The sequence below is a fragment of the Girardinichthys multiradiatus genome, chromosome 12 (genome assembly GCF_021462225.1).
Source record: "Girardinichthys multiradiatus isolate DD_20200921_A chromosome 12, DD_fGirMul_XY1, whole genome shotgun sequence".
NCBI classification, from domain to species: domain Eukaryota; kingdom Metazoa; phylum Chordata; class Actinopteri; order Cyprinodontiformes; family Goodeidae; genus Girardinichthys; species Girardinichthys multiradiatus.
Window position 1 is genome coordinate 39,376,732 of NC_061805.1, and position 14,135 is coordinate 39,390,866.

Here is a 14,135-nt window from a genome sequence, read left to right on the forward strand (position 1 = left end):
GAGAGAGAGAGACGAGGAGGAGAAGAAAAGGCTTGGGCACACTCAGGGAGGGCTGGTGGAGAGACATCAGGAAGTAATAATGATTGGCTCAACAGAAACAGGCGCTGAGGTTACTCTCAGTCATGTTCTGCCACTGTTTCACCCGAAAGAGAGAGGAAACAAAAACCTAAATGAGGGTGAGTACAGTAGTAAGGAGCTGACAAATGAGGATCAACAAGGTTCAACCCTAATGATTCATGGCCAGGCTCCACTGCTCATATCAAAGCTGAATGAATAACAGAAAGGTGACTGGAGTTTGATTTATTACACTCAATCTCTATAACAGTGTTCACAAACAACAAGATCATGTCACCCTCTCTGGCAAAATTATTTAATCTTTCACCAGAAAACACATTAATTTCACTGAATAAATCCCTCCACCGGCCACTTTGACTCCGGTTCTCGAATACCCTTCAACCTCTCACCTACTTTCTCCCCCAATACCCAATCAGGGGGCGGAGGGGAGTACCAGTGACATCTCACTCCTCCCTCCCCTCTCTTTTCTCACCAGACCCTGTGCTGCGCCGCTCCTTTTCCTATTCTTGGGTAAAGTGAAGCCGCACTTGTCCCTTAGAGGATTTATAATCTTTTCAAAAGCAGCGATTTATGCGAGCTAAAGCCGTTTAGTTTCCACTTTACACCTGCTGAAGCAGCAAAGCACTCGTGATCCCCTTGAGGGCTTTCATGAGGTAAACAAATGGAAAACAAAAGACTTGACAGAATGTGACATAAAAAATGATGGTGTATAGCAAAGAGAGCTTCCTGCAGCCCCCCCTTCTGTCTATCCTCAACCCCCATCCCTCCTCTCTCACTGGCTTTCATAGAGGCTCAGACAAGGACCATTGTGCTCACACTCTTTCACAACCCATAGGCATAAGACAAAAGAAGTGACAAACACACTTTTAAAAACAAAAGTGAGCTTTTTTCCTTTTTGCTAAAAAAAAAAAAAAGACTTCAAAGTTTTAGAAAATCACTAAATTCTCAGTTAGAGAGAAGAAATATTTTTATGCAACTAGAGAAGAGATTTAAACAATCCCAGCTGAGAAAAACAGAGGTTTCTAATTAGGATAATCTGAAAGTTAGCCAACATGCTACTATGGAGTGCACCCAGAAAGCTGTGAAGCAGCAGAATCTTGATCACAGGACGAAGGCAGGTATGTAATCTAAAGCCAGAGGCAGTTTGCATGTCCATGCACAAGGTAACAAGCAGAAACACAGCCTTTAAGAGTTAGTAAGAGACAGGTGGAAAAATCCACAACCACAAACTGGTTTTAAGAAAAACTTGGAATGCAGTCAACAATGGCATAAAAAGTAACAGTCAAATGTTGAGAGCTGGGGGGTTGTTGGACTTTTTTTAAATTTTGGGTCCCATAAAATACTCAAAACGTCAGATAGGACCAACGGTCTACTTTCCAGAGGAGTTGTATTAAACAGGTAACCCAGTTGTCCAAACTTTACAGTTCCACCTGAAGAACAAAACTGGTTGTGACAAACTTATTTCCATTTACATCTGTACATTTACAGCACCCTCCACAATTATTAACAACCAAAAAGACATGTAAAGAAATCTGACATTAAATCTGAGTGCATTCATTCAGTGGGGGAAAAAAACTCATATTTTGTTACTTTCAACAACATCACTGTTGTCAAACTTATTAACACCATCACACATCTACAGATCCTTCTCAAAATATTAGCATATTGTGATAAAGTTCATTATTTTCCATAATGTCATGATGAAAATTTAACATTCATATATTTTAGATTCATTGCACACTAACTGAAATATTTCAGGTCTTTTATTGTCTTAATACAGATGATTTTGGCATACAGCTCATGAAAACCCAAAATTCCTATCTCACAAAATTAGCATATCATTAAAAGGGTCTCTAAACGAGCTATGAACCTCATCATCTGAATCAACGAGTTAACTCTAAACACCTGCAAAAGATTCCTGAGGCCTTTAAAACTCCCAGCCTGGTTCATCACTCAAAACCCCAATCATGGGTAAGACTGCCGACCTGACTGCTGTCCAGAAGGCCACTATTGACACCCTCAAGCAAGAGGGTAAGACACAGAAAGAAATTTCTGAACGAATAGGCTGTTCCCAGAGTGCTGTATCAAGGCACCTCAGTGGGAAGTCTGTGGGAAGGAAAAAGTGTGGCAGAAAACGCTGCACAACGAGAAGAGGTGACCGGACCCTGAGGAAGATTGTGGAGAAGGGCCGATTCCAGACCTTGGGGGACCTGCGGAAGCAGTGGACTGAGTCTGGAGTAGAAACATCCAGAGCCACCGTTCACAGGCGTGTGCAGGAAATGGGCTACAGGTGCTGCATTCCCCAGGTCAAGCCACTTTTGAACCAGAAACAGCAGCAGAAGCGCCTGACCTGGGCTACAGAGAAGCAGCACTGGACTGTTGCTCAGTGGTCCAAAGTACTTTTTTCGGATGAAAGCAAATTCTGCACGTCATTCGGAAATCAAGGTGCCAGAGTCTGGAGGAAGACTGGGGAGAAGGAAATGCCAAAATGCCAGAAGTCCAGTGTCAAGTACCCACAGTCAGTGATGGTCTGGGGTGCCGTGTCAGCTGCTGGTGTTGGTCCACTGTGTTTTATCAAGGGCAGGGTCAATGCAGCTAGCTATCAGGAGATTTTGGAGCACTTCATGCTTCCATCTGCTGAAAAGCTTTATGGAGTTGAAGATTTCATTTTTCAGCACGACCTGGCACCTGCTCACAGTGTCAAAACCACTGGTAAATGGTTTACTGACCATGGTATCACTGTGCTCAATTGGCCTGCCAACTCTCCTGACCTGAACCCCATAGAGAATCTGTGGGATATTGTGAAGAGAACGTTGAGAGACTCAAGACCCAACACTCTGGATGAGCTAAAGGCCGCTATCGAAGCATCCTGGGCCTCCATAAGACCTCAGCAGTGCCACAGGCTGATTGCCTCCATGCCACGCCGCATTGAAGCAGTCATTTCTGCAAAATGATTCCCGACCAAGTATCGAGTGCATGAAATATGCTAATTTTGTGAGATAGGAATTTTGGGTTTTCATGAGCTGTATGCCAAAATCATCCGTATTAAGACAATAAAAGACCTGAAATATTTCAGTTAGTGTGCAATGAATCTAAAATATATGAATGTTAAATTTTCATCATGACATTATGGAAAATAATGAACTTTATCACAATATGCTAATATTTTGAGAAGGACCTGTATATAAAAAAATTTAACTGAAGCGTTTTTTATTACTCACTGTTCTGCTGAGGTATACATATGACTTTTTTCTTAGCTACTCTTCAAAATAGGAAAGACACAAGGTTTACAAAAGTTAGGAAACAGGTTCGAGAAAACATTTTCAGGTCTAAACATGCCCGTATCTACAGTCAGAGCAATAATTATTTTAAAACACCTGTATCTGTGACAAAGCAGGCTGGACTAGTACCCATATTTATCTCAACACCACACACAATGAAGAGGATGGTAAAGTAGGTAGAAAAAATCTCCCTGCCAACCTTTTCTGTCCTACCATCACAAACAGGAATTTTATGTTTGCTAAACTATTCTAGGACTTTAACTAGACCTGTGTGCTTTTATTGGTCAGAAGGCACTAAGATTGAGACGTTTTGCTACACATACTCCTGATGGATCAGGATTAAAACAAAGATGTAGAAGTGTGAAGGCACCTTATGCCCACTGTTAAGTACGGAGGAGGATCTGTGATGCTCTGGGCCTGTTCTTCAAACTACCAAGACATAAAAAAAAAACTTAAAATGATGGACTCTAACAAAAAATAAAAGATTGATCATAATTTTGTCTTTGAATATGGCAATGATCCAAATCATATGACCAAATCAACACAGAAATGGTCCAACAGACACAAAATCAACCTTCTCCCATGCCAACCTCAGTCCTCAGACCTAAATCCTATAGGAAACCTGTTCAGTTAGCAGAAGAGAAGGGGGCATATAAGAGAAAAACCAGGACGCGGGATAATTTAAAGAAATTGCGCAAAGATGAATCTTCAAAGATCCCTCTCCATGTTCGCTCCAACCTTATTAAATGTGAAGAATTTAACACATCTTTACCCATGGTAATCAAGGCTGACACATGAGGAACACATTGTGTACTGGAGTACACGTTGGTACTCCATGCCATCCTGTCCATGGAGACATCGACATGTGGGCTGTGGACGGTCCAGATCGAAACGATCAAGGTCTGTGTGCGGGATGACTGTTCCTCCTGAGCCACAGCCACCAATGATGCAAAGAAGAAGACACAGTGACAAAGAAAAGACAACAGCAGGCGGGCTACTTAGTTTGTGTCTTCAAAATGGAATGAATAGAAGCTGGACAAGTGACATTGGGACATTAGGCCCTGAGGTAAAAGGCTCCATGTTCAGGCAAGCTTGTGCATCACTATGTCACGACGTAATCAATAGTTTCTTCTTGCCTATTTAAAATCTCCACCACTTGAAGGCAGAGTGTTGTTTTTATACTTTGGAGATAGTTTTAAACTTTTTTTAAAATCAGGCCCAAAAGCTTTAAAAATGTCATGAAGGTCTTAGATTGTAACAGGACGACCCCACACACAGTGCACAAGATCATCCAATCAGCAGGGAATTTTCTGTATGATAATTGTGCACTTTAAATCAGTTTTCTTTGATCGTTTTCTCTAAAACAAATATTTTTGGCTCATTAATGAAAAAGTTTTACCACAGACGTGTTTTGTGGTGAGATAATTATTGTCAGCAGACTCTGGAATGTATTTTGGGCAACATCTGTGAAACAGCTTGTAAAGCTTGTAAAATAGGAAAAAAAGAGATGGTAAAACCTTCCAAAAGGTGGGTCGGTTTAATTTAAACTCCATCTTCCATTTAAAACAGGCAGCTGTAAATTATTCAAATACTGAAATACTCAACAAGACTGTGAGGAAACAAACACTTAAGGGTACTTTTAACACATTGCATGCCTTACAAAGAAAAACTTATTTTCACTGGCAAACAGAAACAAAGCAGCGATGTTTTAGGTGAATTAATTATGTTTCATTGAAACAAACTTTTTCATCATTACACGAATGCCATGAAGTGTAAATAAACGCTTTGTGCAGCAGCTAAGTAAGCTTCTGCGGTGATCTGAGCAACAGCAGGGAATGACCCAGAAAGCTCCAGGAGGTGACATGAGGAGGGAGAGGTTTTTAAAAGGGAAAGAGAAACACCACTGTTTTCTGTAGCAACACAACAGGACAAGCAGACAGAGAGGCAAGCGGTCCGATCACGCTGCTGTCAACTGATCTCCAGTCACACATAACCTAATCTGGAAAATGTACATCATAATGATGCCATTTTCTTCTTCTTCAGGGTAAGGAAGAGGAAGATTAAATGAGGGAGGCTTTACATCTTGCTCCTTGATATTCCAAAGGACAAAACCGGGTCTCTCCGGGTCACAAATTCACTTGAAACCATTCAGGACAAACAATGCAACATTTGTCCTTTTTTCCTTCTAAAACATTAATCTTAACTTTCACGCAACTAAAAAGAACCAGATTCTAACATTACATTGTACAATATGCCTACATTCAACTTTCTTCTCATGTTGGTGACTTTAAATTAGTTCCACTTGGCAATAAAACAATTTTAATCATTCATAGAGAAACATTAAATGTCACTAACAATGATTAAGATAGGCTTTAAAATTCAATAAGACAGGCAGTAAATGGGGGCCAACTGGCAGCATGTGGAGCCACCATTATTTAAGCATTTTTACAAGATGGAGAAGAGATTACAAACAGTGGTGTGAACTTGATTTGCATCATTTTCTGCTTGCACTTTTAAAAAGTGCTGCTAATGGGATTTGTTCATCACTATATTGCTATTTAAGAAACGCAATTTAATTGTTAAGGGAATTTAGTGTTTAGGACAGGTTTTGAAAATAAATCTCAATATTAACATCTTAGAGTTAAAACTAGAGATTAAAACTAGAGTTTAAATTTGAAGCCCTTTCCTGATAATTGTTATTACGAAATTGACTTCATACATGTGGCATTTGGTTTCCAAACTTGAGCAACCCATTCATTTGAAAATGTTTATGTAACCCTAGGTTTTCCTATCCCTGTGGAGATTGGAACACCTTAATAAAAAGATTTGGAAAGGTGAGCAAATACTTTTGACTGTACATATACAGGTCCTTCTCAAAATATTAGCATATTGTGATAAAGTTCATTATTTTCCATAATGTCATGATGAAAATTTAACATTCATATATTTTAGATTCATTGCACACTAACTGAAATATTTCAGGTCTTTTATTGTCTTAATACGGATGATTTTGGCATACAGCTCATGAAAACCCAAAATTCCTATCTCACAAAATTAGCATATCATTAAAAGGGTCTCTAAACGAGCTATGAACCTAATCATCTGAATCTACGAGTTAACTCTAAACACCTGCAAAAGATTCCTGAGGCCTTTAAAACTCCCAGCCTGGTTCATCACTCAAAACCCCAATCATGGGTAAGACTGCCGACCTGACTGCTGTCCAGAAGGCCACTATTGACACCCTAAAGCAAGAGGGTAAGACACAGAAAGAAATTTCTGAACGAATAGGCTGTTCCCAGAGTGCTGTATCAAGGCACCTCAGTGGGAAGTCTGTGGGAAGGAAAAAGTGTGGCAGAAAACGCTGCACAACGAGAAGAGGTGACCAGACCCTGAGGAAGATTGTGGTGTTGGTCCACTGTGTTTTATCAAGGGCAGGGTCAATGCAGCTAGCTATCAGGAGATTTTGGAGCACTTCATGCTTCCATCTGCTGAAAAGCTTTATGGAGATGAAGATTTCATTTTTCAGCACAACCTGGCACCTGCTCACAGTGCCAAAACCACTGGTAAATGGTTTACTGACCATGGTATCACTGTGCTCAATTGGCCTGCTAACTCTCCTGACCTGAACCCCATAGAGAATCTGTGGGATATTCTGAAGAGAACATTGAGAGACTCAAGACCCAACACTCTGGATGAGCTAAAGGCCGCTATCGAAGCATCCTGGGCCTCCATAACACCTCAGCAGTGCCACAGGCTGATTGCCTCCATGCCACGCCGCATTGAAGCAGTCATTTCTGCAAAAGGATTCCTGACCAAGTATTGAGTGCATAACTGTACATGATTATTTGAAGGTTGACGTTTTTTGTATTAAAAACACTTTTCTTTTATTGGTCGGATGAAATATGCTAATTTTGTGAGATAGGAATTTTGGGTTTTCATGAGCTGTATGCCACAATCATCCGTATTAAGACAATAAAAGACCTGAAATATTTCAGTTAGTGTGCAATGAATCTAAAATATATGAATGTTAAATTTTCATCATGACATTATGGAAAATAATGAACTTTATCACAATATGCTAATATTTTGAGAAGGACCTGTATAACATTTTTCCAGATGAATTAGAAAAGGCTACTGTAAAGCTGACGATTTTCCAATTAAATTGATTTAATTTTTATAAATAAATACTAAAACTGATGGCCACCATGTGAAAACTTGCTATTCAACCAGAAATAGTTGCAATCAACATGGTTACACAATTAGAACATACAGTGCAGATATAGAACTTTGAGCCAGAGGCAAGGCCACAGTAAATGTGATCAAATGTTTCAAACCTAAACAGGCTTTTTGTGCAGATCAGGACATTCTGGACTTTACAAACACCCAGTTTCTTCACAGTAAAACTAGATAGAAGTCAATGCACCAAACAAACCCTCTACAAGGACCAATGCCCCGATGCACAATGAGGCCGAAAAACGATATATGTAAGTAATACAGCAGTGAGGCCAGGAACTAAATGTCATTCATTCAAAAAAATAAGTCAACCGCAGCTTCAGAAGATTTATATCTGGTCTATAGCTTTATTCACTCAAATACAATGCATATATTGTTCATATCTTGTCATGGAAAACTCTACATAGTCTTTCCATTAAGACAGGCTGCAGGTCTGCGCAGAAACAGCAAGCAGAAATTTAACATCGATAATGTAAAAATATCATGCATTTACATATGACGAATAAACACACGACCCCTAAATGTTCACAGTACCTGCCGAGTTCCCCACAGCCAAAGCAGTTCACGATTCAATCTGCCATGCCCTTACATTCTAGGGAATAAGTGGTTAAACTAAAATTACTTCCACTACTGCAACAAACAACACGTTGAACAAAACCATTCTACATGTTTCCCTAAGGAGTCCCAAAAGCAAAGTGATCGTCTTGTTAGAAGTGATTATATGAACAAAATGCACATTTTAGAGTCATCAACAAAGACTGCAGCAAAAAATTTTATATGGTCAAAATGAGAGGGCTTTCATAAACTAACATGTTCTTGGTTTTAAATACAATGTGGATTTTGTTCTCTGGCTCTTTTGTCTACCTATATTAATTTTGCAGGTTATTAATTTGTGCCAGTATATGGAGTGGGCTCTCGATGTTTAATTAGCTTAAATTTAGTTGAAATTAATTGAAAATCCAGTAATGGCTCTTCACCTGACAGAATATATACAGTGTCTTGCAGAATTTGTCATGTCACAACCACAAACCCAAAATGAATTTTATATTATAAATGCAATCAACACAAAGTACATCATAATTGTGAGAAAGTACAAATAATTGGAAAGTACAAAATGCATGGTTTTCAGTTGTTTTACAAATAAAATCTGAAAAGTGTGGCGTGCATTTGTGGTCAGCCCCTTTTACTATAATACCCCTAAAGAATAGCCATTGCAACCAAGTATTTTTTTTTTAAAATCACCTAATAAATAAATAGGATCCACCTGTGTGTTATTTAATCTCTGTATAAATGCAGCTGTTCTGTGAATTCCTCATGAAGCACCATGACAAAAAAGGAACACAGCAGACAGGTCAGGGAGAATGTTGTGAAGAGGTTAAAGGCAGGGTTAGGTTATATAACACAATTTCAACGGTTCACCCAGTAGTGTTCAATCCACTGTCTGAAAACGAACCGAGTTTGGCACAACTACAAGGTGAAACATGGTAGTGGCAGCATCATACTGTGGGTATACTTGTCTTTAACAGGACAATAACCCAAAACATATAGTCAGAGTTATAATAAAACGGTTTAGATCAAAGCATTTTCACGTGTTGAAAGGGTCTATTCAAAGTACAAACCCAAATCCACTTGAGAAACTAAGGCAAGACCTGAAAATTGACGTTCACAGATGCTCTCCATCTAATCAGGATGCAAACAAATTTGATAAAATTTAAGTTTAAAAGGTGTTTTTTACAAAATATTGTCGCAGGTTGACTAAGTATATAGCATGCCACAATATTTAGATTTTTGTAGTGAAAAGAGTATGTTTTCCTGCTCATGCGGCTAAAATGATTTACTACTTGGTTTTTTGGTAACAGATCAAGACAAAGTAAAATACTTTGAAGCTTGTGGTTGTAATGTCAGAAAATGTGAAAAGTTTAGGGGGTATGGTTACTTACTGAAAATATTTTTTAGTGACTACTGATCAAGGCAAATAAAGAAAATATGAGGCGAGAAAATATGGGATACATGTGTGATTTCTATTCCTGAAACAAATACTTTTATCAGTACAGATGTGCATGAGTGCTGATAGATCTTAACAAGCTGCTTCTGACCAATTAGCAGGAAGCAGGGTGCCAGCAAGACAGCTATGAGTTAAAACAGCAGGAAAAATTATTGAACTTATTACTGCAGGTGAAATGACAAGTTTCAGTGGCCACAAGCTGTGGATGATTGGAAGAAAGTGAATTTCAGTGACAAATGTCCAATCTTTGAGCAAACCAACAATGAACTTTAATTTGGTCCAGCACATTTCCACTAGCACCAATGATTTAAAGCTAAATGTCAGGTAAAAGATCAGGGGAGATGGCAGTAATTAGCTTGAATGGTAAAGCAATTTAACTTGACAATGTACAGTGATCACAGAGCTAAGAAAAAACGCTTGAGCCATAAAACTGATCTGACTTGAGTGAGTTGGAAAGGGAAAAATGACAAATGTATTTGATTTTGGGAGTTACTACTTCAAAGAACTTTGAAAAAAATACTAACAGCAAGTATTTCAATCCTAACTTAGCTTCTTATTTTATTTCTGTTAGATTGTTTTTTTCTTTATTATTTTATTATTTATTACTTTATTATTAATTGTTTTCCTTTTATTATAGAATTGCGCCGCTCAAGGTGGCAGGAGGTTGGTGTAGCTCTGTTACTTTTGATTCTGATCGATTCTTTTTTGGGAACTATTCCTCTTGTGGTGGATACAGTTGATTTTTTTTGGACAACTGTCCTCTCTGGTGTCGAATGCTGTGCAGCTTGGAGGATTTTTCCCAATACTTTTCTACTTTTGGACATTTGTTATGAGGCATTGCCATGGCAATGGGGTTGTTTCTTACAACCGGGGGCAGCTGATTAATATCTCAAAAGCTCAAATAATACTTCAACTACAACCGCAAATCCCTGATGAGTTGAAAAGGAGACACCGTGGATGCAGAGCAGGAGCTAAGAGAAGAGAGAGAAGGAGGAAGTTCCAACCATCTCTTCCGTCGATTATGATGGGCAATGTGAGATTGTTGGGAAACAAGTTGGATGAACTCCAAGTCCTACAAAGGACCCAGCCAGAGTACCGAGAATGCAGTATTATGTGTTTTACTGAGACAAGGCTGCAGGATCATATCCCCGACTCCAGCGTTTCTCTGCCGGGCTTTTTAACCATATGAGCAGACAGAGATTTAAAGAGGAGCGGCCAATGTAAAGGAGGTGGACTGGCAGTACTTGTGAACAACAGATGGTGTAATCCAGGACATGTTACTGTGAAGTGTCATCTCTGCAGTCCAGATATTGAACTGTTGGCAGTAAGTTTTCGTCCATATTATTTACCCAGAGAGTTCACCAGTGTTATTTTGGCAACAGTTTATGTTCCACCTTCCGCTGTTGCCGACACGTGATGCCATCAGCTCAGTTGTTGCTAAGCTACAGACACAAAACCCCAATGCTTTTGTGGCAATTTCGGGTGATTTTAACCATGCTTCACTCTCTGCTACACTTCCAACATTTCAACAGTTTGTCAGCTGCTCTACCAGAGAAAACAAAACGTTGGATTTGTTTTATGCAAATGTCAAGGACTCATACATCTCTACAGCAAGACCTCCTCTAGGCAAATCAGATCACAATCTTGTTTTTCTCTGCTCGAAATATAAGCCCCTTGTTCAGAGGCAACCTCTAATAAAGAGGACTGTGAGAAAATGGTCACAGGAAGCTGAAGAAGCTCTGCAAGGTTGCTTTGAGGCTACAGACTGGGACGCACTGTGCCAGCCACATGGAGAGGACATCAATGCCATGACTGAGTGTGTAACCGACTACATAAACTTCTGTGTGGATAACATAATCCCCACCAGAACCGTGAGATGCTTCCCCAATAACAAACCTTGGATCACCAGTGACCTGAAGGACCTGCTTAACAAGAAAAAAAGAGCCTTCAGAGAGGGAGACAGAGAATTATTGAGGAGTTTACAGAAGCAACTTAAAGTCAAGATAAGAGACAGCAAGGAGGTGTACAAGAAGAAGTTGGAGAGCAAGCTCCAGCAAAGCAATATCAGAGATGTGTGGACAGGGATGAAGAAGATCACAGGCTTCAAGCAGAAGGATGATCAGACAGATGGAGGTCTGAATGGAGCCAATGAACTGAACACATTCTTCAAGAGGTTCAGTTCAGAAACAAGCTCAGCATCCTCCTCTCCTGCTCACAGCCAAACAGACATCCCACCCTCCTTTGACCCACAGGACCCACAGCTGCCCAGTAACACCTCAAATGTTTTATCTTCCACCTCAGCTCTAGACCCTTCTGCTTCTACATGTTTACCTTCAACCATATCAGAAGAGACTGATGCTCCTTTTGCCTCCCTCTTCCACCTGTGTGTCTCAAGAAGTCAGGTGAAGATGCAACTGGAGAGACTGAATCGGAATATGGCTGCAGGTCCAGATCATGTCAGCCCTAGAGTCCTGAAGGGCTGTGCAGAGCAGCTCTGTGGGATTCTGCAGCAACTCTTCAATCTTAGCCTGGCCCAGAAGAAGGTTCCAGTGTTGTGGAAGACCTCCTGTCTTGTTCTGGTACGAAAGAAAACTCACCCATCAGTCCTCAATGACTACAGACCTGTTGCCCTGACATCCCACATCATGAAGGTCCTAGAGAGACTCCTGTTGGCCCACCTGAGTAAGCAAACAATAAACTATCAGGACCCCCTTCAGTTTACTTATCTCTGTGGAGTTGGAGTTGAAGATGCCATCATACACCTTCTTCAACAAACCCACTGTCATCTGGACAAAGCCAGCAGCACTGTGAGGATCATGTTCTTTGATTTCTCCAGTGCATTTAAAACAATCCAACTTGATTTGCTTTGTTAGAAACTCCAGAAGACTCAGATGGAGGCCTCAATAATCTCCTGGATCAAAGACTACCTGACAAACAGACCACAGTTTGTGAGACTGAAGGGTTATGAGTCTAACTAGGTAGTCAGCAGCACAGGAGCACCACAGGGGACTGTACTCTCACCATTCCTTTTCACTCTGTACACCTCAGACTTCCAGTACAAGACAGACTCCTGTCATCTGCAGAAATACTGGGATGATTCTGCAGTTGTGGGGTGGATCAGAGATGGACAAGAAGCTGAGTACAGGAAGGTGGTGGACCGCTTTGTGGCATGGTGTAGAAACAACCATCTCATCTTGAACGTGACTAAAATAAAGGAGATGATTGATTGTAGATTTTAAGAGAAACAGGAATAAGTCAAAAACTATTTCTATCATGGGAGAAGAAGTGGCGGTGGTGGAGGAGTATAAATACCTCGGTGTTCACCTGGACAACAGACTAGAGTGGAGATGCAACTGTGAAGCCATCTACAAGAAGGTGCAGAGCAGACTGTACTTCTTGAGGAAGCTTAGGTCCTTTGGTGTTTGCAGCAAGATGCTGCATATCTTCTATAAGTCTGTTAGACTGTGAGCAGGAGATCCTTCCTGCCCACAGCCATCAGCATCTACAACGGCTCTTTGAAGAAACCTTCATAATGATCTACAACAACATTTAATTTCCCTTTGGGATTAATTAAGTATTTTTGAATTGAATTTAAATCTAAAACAACGGTCCGATTCTATTCTTTTTATTAAAAACAAAAAACTTTAGCTGTTCACTAAAGAAAGCCTATAAATAAACTAATTACCAAACAAGAAATAAATTCAAATCTTTAAGTATATTAAAGCAAAAATGTTATGATTTTAAAGTATTTACTTAAGATTTTTTTTGTGGATGATTATGTTTATCGGTAAAAAAAAACTATTTCTCATGTTTAAAAAAAAAAGCTATTTTTTCACAAAAAGACACAAAACAGGATAAGGAAAGGAAAACCAACATCTGACATAAATTAAATATTTCTGCAGGATTATAAACTACAACTACGGTGTTTTTTCAGCAAAGCACCCCCATAAATACTTAAAATATAAGAACACAGAAAGAATTGATTCCTCTAAAAATCTGACCCTACATCGCGTTTATGTACACCTAATGCGACCGTTTGCACACAGGTCCATTCATCTCCGACGAGATCTAAAAGTTTCAACGGGCTCTCAGCTCCGGAGTCTGGGAAAAGTCTTGGCACTCTGCTGCTGCAAAACTTTTCTGCTTGGAAAACGGAGCCTCCAAAATAAAAGTTAACGTGTATTTATCAAACTAAATACAAGCCAACAAGGTGCGAAGCTGCAGAGGAGACGTACCTGGGTGAGAAGCAGACCTGAAGGAACTTTGATTGCACCGTGACTTTCAGTGCTCCTGCAGGGTTTCCATCGGATTTTTTTCACGTCAAGGTAAGACACAAAATGCATGTATTTCCGGTTAAACCTTTAAAGTAAAGGTCCTTTGGCAGTTGCAATAAGCTGCAGAATATAACAGAAATGATTGCTTTGTCAAATAACAATAAACAAAATAGAAGATAAATGTATGTATTTATTGCTTTTTAAAAATATATACATAACTTTCAGCATTATATATCTAATTATCCAATGACAAATAATAATCATAAG

The 14,135-nt window shown here is 39.6% G+C and overlaps 1 protein-coding gene across 2 annotated transcripts in view; it reads right to left on the reverse strand.

Annotated features, from left to right (window-relative positions):
• acsl2 (acyl-CoA synthetase long chain family member 2) overlaps positions 1-13,920 on the reverse strand; it is a 28,540-nt gene extending 14,620 nt beyond the window's left edge. The window contains exon 1 of one of the 2 annotated variants that reach the window (XM_047380762.1): positions 13,830-13,920. The gene's annotated coding sequence lies outside the window, so the exon portion shown is untranslated. The remainder of the gene's footprint in view (positions 1-13,829) is intronic. The other variant, XM_047380761.1, reaches the window with a different exon arrangement.
• Positions 13,921-14,135: the final 215 nt, after the last annotated feature.